Raw genomic sequence first — 6,317 nt, forward strand, 5'->3', positions numbered from 1 at the left:
TTTGACCATGTTGGGACCCTCCAAAATCCCACAGGTGTGTCTTTGTTGGGAAGACCATTTTTAGCCATGCAACTTACAGTCAGACATCCTTTGTTGTAAGTGACGAGCAAAGTTCTCTTATAGGAATTGTATGAAGTAAAGATGATGGTTCTATTGAATGGGATAGAAGGTTCTGAGCAGATACATCCCATCCCTGGCACACTCTTAATGCAGATTGTACAACTCTGCTGAATGTGTTTAGGGAAAGTTCTTCATTACAAGGTGTAAAACAATTCCTCCATTATTGCTACATTTCTTTTTCCTGGTCTTCAGTAAAATAGAGTTTTTTTTTGTTTTCCTTTTCAGATCAGTTACAGTTTTGAATCTCAGATTCTGAGTGATAAAACTCATTTTCCTTTCTTCTACCCGATGCTCCCTGCTGAAGGAGCCCAGTACCCAGGGATTGTCCAGCTTCTCCTCTATTTCAAGTGGACCTTGGTTGGTCTCCTTGCTCCAGACTCTGAGAATGGAGAAAGGTTCATGAGGATGATGACTTTCTTGCTGATCAGGAATGGCATTTGCCCAGTTATATCACAAACGTTTCCCACAGGTTTTCAGAAACTGAACGTAGACTTTAAACAATACCGCAGGAGAAAAGTGAATGCTTTTATTTATGGTGCAGACATGAATACATTTGTCTTAGGATTTTACCTTATGCCTCAGATATTTAAAGTTTTTGCTGAACCTCTTAGAGGAAAAATTATGATCACAACAATCCGCTGGGACTTCAGTCGTTATTTGAAAGATGGAACTATTTCCTTTCAATACATCCATAGTGTTTTTTCCTTTCTTATGAAGACAAACCAAATGGCAAACAATGATTGGCATATGGAGGTTTATCATTCCGTGATGCGCTTTGCAGAAAAGATTCTCTTGTGCTCCTACACCAAGGATGCCTTTTCAGTGAAAGTCTGGAGACGGTGCAAGCAGAAAGTAGATCTGGACACTCTGAGGAAAGAGGAAAAGGATCGGATCCTGGCTATGGACAGCTACATCATTTACAACACAGTCTGGGCTGTGGGGCAGGCCTTAAGCACAGCTTATTTATCCAGATCCAGGAGGACAACATTTAAAAATATTAGAAACTTCAAAATTCCAGTGCTGAAAGCCTGGCAGGTACTTATTTTCTTTTTCACAGCTCTCCACGGAAGTTGAGAATCAATTTTACAATTGCAAGAACTGTGTAACTGTTTTGACAATAGTAATAACTTAGTCTGAATATAGAAAAAATAAATGGAGTTTCAACTTTCGATTGGTCTCCCTGTAGTTTTCATTTTATCTTGCTCATTTCTAAAACATAGAACAACACAGCTGGAAGGTACCTTTGAGGTCATCTAGTCCCACCACCTGCTCAAGCAGGAGACCCTATACCATTTCACACAAATGGCTGTCCAGTCTCTTCTTAAAAGCCTCCAGCGATGGAGCAACCATAACTCCTGAAGGCAACCCATTCGATGGGTTGATTGTTCTCACCGTTAGGAAATTTCTCCTAAGTTCTAGCTTGCTTCTTTCCTTAATTAGTTTCCATCCATTGCCTCTTGTCCCACCTTCAGCTGCTTTGGAAAATAGTTTGATCCCCTAATCCTTGTAGTAGCCTCTCAAATATTGAAAAACCCCTCATGTCACCTCAGTTCTTTCTTTCACTAGACAAGATCTACCAAATTCCTTTAGCCTTTCTTTCTATGTTTAGCCTCCAACTTCTTTTGTTTTGTTTTGTTTTGTTTTGTTTTGTTTTACAAAAGCTTCTTGCTAACTATTGATTTACATTCAGCTCTTTTATCTTGGGCTCTTTTCTTTACAAGCAGGAGCCCTGCCATGTCCCATCCAAGCTCAGAAAATGTGCTGTCCATATTAGGCAGTTAAACACTGTGATCCTCTCACTTCCTGGGCTGCCCCTCTGCTCCAAAGGAGACTTGACTCAGAGGGGTCTCACTCCTGTGCTAAGACCCCCCCCCTCTTTGGATTCCTCTTCCCCTGCTTTAAACTTTCAGCAGGATCTGAGACATCAAAAAGTGGTAAATGTCTTTGGGCCAAGAAGCTAAGAGGGCGGAGGTCAGTTCACAAGGTGAAAGGTTTAACTAGGAGAAAGTCTAGAAGGAGCAAGAGTGAAGAACATTCCATAAAACATTCCATAGATGTTGCATTAAATTGCAAGGAGGTGACCTTAACTGGTGATAGACAATCATCTTTCCCAGTGAGGATGTGGGGTCTCTTCTCCAAACCAAATAGCTCATCTCTCACCTCAATGCAAGGTGATAATGCAAGATTCATAAGCATAACATGCTACTAGAGCAAAAGCTCTGATAGGCAACCTCAAGGTGAGCCAAGATTTTCTCTTCCTATCCTCCCATTGATATGTACACCCGTTCTTTATAGCCTTGTTTCTCTGTGGAGCATTTTATTTCATGTTGACCTCACTGGCAGAATTCCTTTAGTGTGATTGTGCACTGCATCCCCTTCCTTTAGGGTTTTAACTTTGGACTTCACTAGCTCAAACTGGGTGTCTCCTTTCCTAAACTTCCCTTTGGTTTTCTAATCTCCCTCTGCAGTGACAGTTATGAATGGGGAAAGATAAATGACAACTTTTATCAGTCTTTGCTTTGAATGGTCCTTTTAGTCCTTTTAATAGATACTTTATTGCATATTCCTCAGTACAGATCATTCCAGCACAAACTGAGGATTTTTGCCCTAGAGCTTTTTATGTCGTTTGTATCATTGTTATTTTTCTCTTCCATTTCAGCTTCATTCCTTCTTTAAAAACTCTCAGTTTTATAATAATTGCATCAATGGAGTATATTTAGATCAGACTGGAGAGCTGGTGGCAGACCTGGACATGATTCATTGGATTACTTTACCTAATATGTCTCTCACTGAAGTGACATTTGGAAGTCTAGAAAGAGAGGGATACTCAGATTTCAAGTTGACGATCAAGCAGAATGCGACTGCAAAGATGGAAATGATGGACAAGGTGGGGAAAAGACTTTATTCAAACCTTTCTGAAGGTCTCACCAAGAGGATTGCAGAGTTGGGGCAGGGATGTCATGTCAGTTCTCCCAGAGAGGAAACATCTTCTTTGGTTACATGTTCAATTGTCTGAGAAAAATATCCTTACTTCCAGTGAGTAGTCTATCAGTTTTCTGTGGGGATACAAGACTTAAATCATAGGGCAACACGATTCACTTCTCCAAAGCAGAGAATCCTTCCAACTTTCCCTTGCGTATGTACATGACAAGAGTAACAAAGCTGATTAGGGGACTGGAGGCTCAACTATATCATCAATGGTTGTGGAAATTGGAAGTGCCAATTCAAACGAAAAGAAAGATTAGGGGTGACATGACAGCAGTCTCCCAATATTTGGTGGCTGTCACAGAGAAGGTGTCAACCTATTCTCCAAATCATCAGCAGACAAGGCAAGAAGTAACAGATGGAAGCTGATCAAAGAGAGATCCAAGCAAGCAAGAATTAAGGAGAAATTGCCCATCAGTAAGAACACTTACTCAGTGGAACAGCTGGCCTACAGAAGTGGTGGGTGCTCCATCACTGCAAGGTTTTAAGAAGAAATTGGACATCCATTTGTCCATAATGGTATAAAGGCTCCTGCTTGAGCAGGGAATTGGACTTGAGGACCTCTTCAAATTTATCAAAGCTAAACCTTGAACTGGAGAGCTCCAAACTTTTCCTTTTACTTCTTTTAGGAAATACAATAACTTATTTGTGGTTTTTTTCCCGTCTCTCTGCCCAGCCCTTCCCTCTTTCCAGATGTGTGGAAAGTTGTTCTCCTGGATTCATGAAGGTGGTTCAGGAAGGGAAGCCCATATGCTGCTACAAATGTCACCCATGTGCAGAAGGAACCATCTCCACCATGGAAGGTGGGTGACAGCAGGAGAAAGTATTTGGAGAGGAGGATAATGCTGACATTTTCCATGAACATGCATTTTTTTCCTGAGGGTGACATTCAATGGGTTCTCCTAGAGGCTCTTCTTTAGCTCCATTGTCTCACTCCTCACCTAAAAGGAGGAGAGGAGAGGAGAGAGGAGGGGAGGGAAGGGGAGGAGAGAGGCTAACTTCCATCTTTACCTTCTGCAAAGCTGTTGTTTATAGAAAATAGAGGAAAGCATTTTAATATCCTCACTCCAGATTCAGTTCATCTTCACCTCCACCTAATGTTTCTTTGCTCCATGGCAAAAGGGCTGATTATCCAATTCAGCTGGCATAAAGCTACACTAAGTAATCCCTCACATGTCCTTCATTCCATTGTAAGCCTAATTCTATTGCTGCCTTAAGGTAACAGCAAAAGGCTGGGCTCCAATTTTCAAAGGGTTCAGCAGTGAAAAGGTAAAACGGTAGAACTGCCTTCCTTCCTTCTCTCTCAACATTCATTGATGAAATGTGAGATCAAAAAAAGAAAAGACATATTTAGCTGTTCTAGCTGGAGAGTAGTGAAGATACACGTACTGTCTTCACCGACACACAGTTATTCACACCAAAAATAATTTAACCCAAACAATGCATTTGATTAAAGGACATGTTTATGGGACTTTAACTCTTGCTCCTTTTCAGACGCAGACAAATGTACCAAATGTCCAGAAGATCAACATCCAAATATCAAGCGAGTTCACTGTACTCCCAAGATTAAAACTTATCTTTCTTATAAGGAAAATCTGGGGATTATCCTGACTTCGATTGCATCGTTCCTCTCTTTAACCACAGGCTTTGGCTTGTGGATCTTCATTAAATTCATGGAAACCCCAATTGTCAAAGCCAACAATCGGGACCTCTCCTTCATCCTCCTGATCTCCCTCCTGCTTTCCATTTTGACCTCCTTCCTGTTCATTGGCCGGCCAAAAAGAGTCACCTGCCCCCTCCGACAAACAGCCTTCAGCATTGTCTTCTCCATTGCCATTTCTTCCATCTTGGCCAAAACGATCACAGTGGTGTTAGCCTTCTTGGCCACCAAACCAGGGAATAAAGTGCAGAGATGGTTGGGGAAGAGCTTGGCCAACTGCATTGTCCTTTCTTGTTCTGGTCTCCAAGTTGTCATCTGCAGCATCTGGTTGGGAACTTTCCCCCCATTCCCTGACTTTGACCTGCACTCCCAACCTAGAGAGATCATCCTCCAATGCAATGAAGGTTCTGTCACCATGTTTTATGTTGCCCTTGGGTACATGGGCTTCCTGTCTGCTGTCTGCTTCACAGTGGCTTTCCTGGCCAGGAATCTCCCTGGGGCCTTCAATGAAGCCAAGCTGATCTCCTTCAGCATGCTTGTGTTCTGCAGTGTCTGGGTGTCCTTTGTGCCTGCCTACCTGAGCACCAAGGGGAAGTACACCGTGGCTGTTCAGGTCTTCTCCATCTTGGCCTCCAGTTCTGGACTCCTGGGCTGCATCTTCATCCCCAAGTGCTACATTATTATTTTTAGGCCAGATCTGAATACTAAGGAACATCTCATGTCAAAATAAAATAGAAATTCATTATTTTTCAGAAATGGCATTTAGTTTTCTGAATTAACAGGTTTAGATCATTTAATGTTTATGTATTGAACTTATATGCTTCCCATATTGCCTAAAGATGACTCTACGCAGCTTACAATCAATAATATAGTTAAGATAAAAATGCTTCTTATAAATAAGACAATTTTTCTTTGCAGATAACAGAAGGACAAGAAGTAATCTGAGATTTCTTATGTTATTTATGTAGGTATAACCCATTTTCTCCTCTTGTTTTGCATTGTTTCGTTCTCTTTTCTGCAATGTATAAATATTTATTCTTATTAAACAAATGTATCAGGCTGCCACATTCACCTATAAGTTGCACTGGGCAGCTTACAACTTTAACATTTACAATATAAAAGACTCATTGAAATCTCATATCAATATGAGGGGGATGTGAGGGGATGATCTGAGTGTATCCCTTTGTTTGTGGGAGTTTCTCCCCATTTTTTTGGACAAGATCCACTCTCAGTATGTGCTGTTTAATAATAGTAGTGAGTCTTGACTGTTGGCTTTGGGTTCAGTGGTTTGATTCTGACAGAGTTTCTGAGATTCACAATTTTTAATCTGTGACCAGGGATGATAGCAGGGATCCTATGTACTATGCTGAGTTTGATCCCATGTTCTTTCCTGCTGCCAAAAAAGGGCACCATTCAGGAGTGTGCTTAAGGCAACAACCTGTGTCTAAAGGTTTATTTTATTTGGGAGGCTTCTTAAATGTGTGTGTCCCCTTTTTCCATTCTAGTTCTCAGTTTTCCTGCAGAGAGCTCAACTGAGCAATGACTGGAGGTC

General features: G+C 41.3%; 1 long non-coding RNA gene across 1 annotated transcript; it reads left to right on the forward strand.

Annotated features, from left to right (window-relative positions):
* Positions 1-435: 435 nt before the first annotated feature.
* On the forward strand, positions 436-5,714 carry LOC148047094 (uncharacterized). Its single transcript, XR_015695763.1, has 3 exons — positions 436-1,155; positions 2,780-2,927; positions 5,379-5,714. It is a non-coding gene; the product is annotated as an uncharacterized LOC148047094 (long non-coding RNA).
* The last annotated feature ends 603 nt before the right edge of the window (positions 5,715-6,317 follow it).

The sequence above is a fragment of the Thamnophis sirtalis genome, unplaced genomic scaffold (genome assembly GCF_051295495.1).
Source record: "Thamnophis sirtalis isolate CommonGarterSnake01/CBP01778 unplaced genomic scaffold, rThaSir2_p1.2 scaffold_3, whole genome shotgun sequence".
Lineage (NCBI taxonomy): Eukaryota > Metazoa > Chordata > Lepidosauria > Squamata > Natricidae > Thamnophis > Thamnophis sirtalis.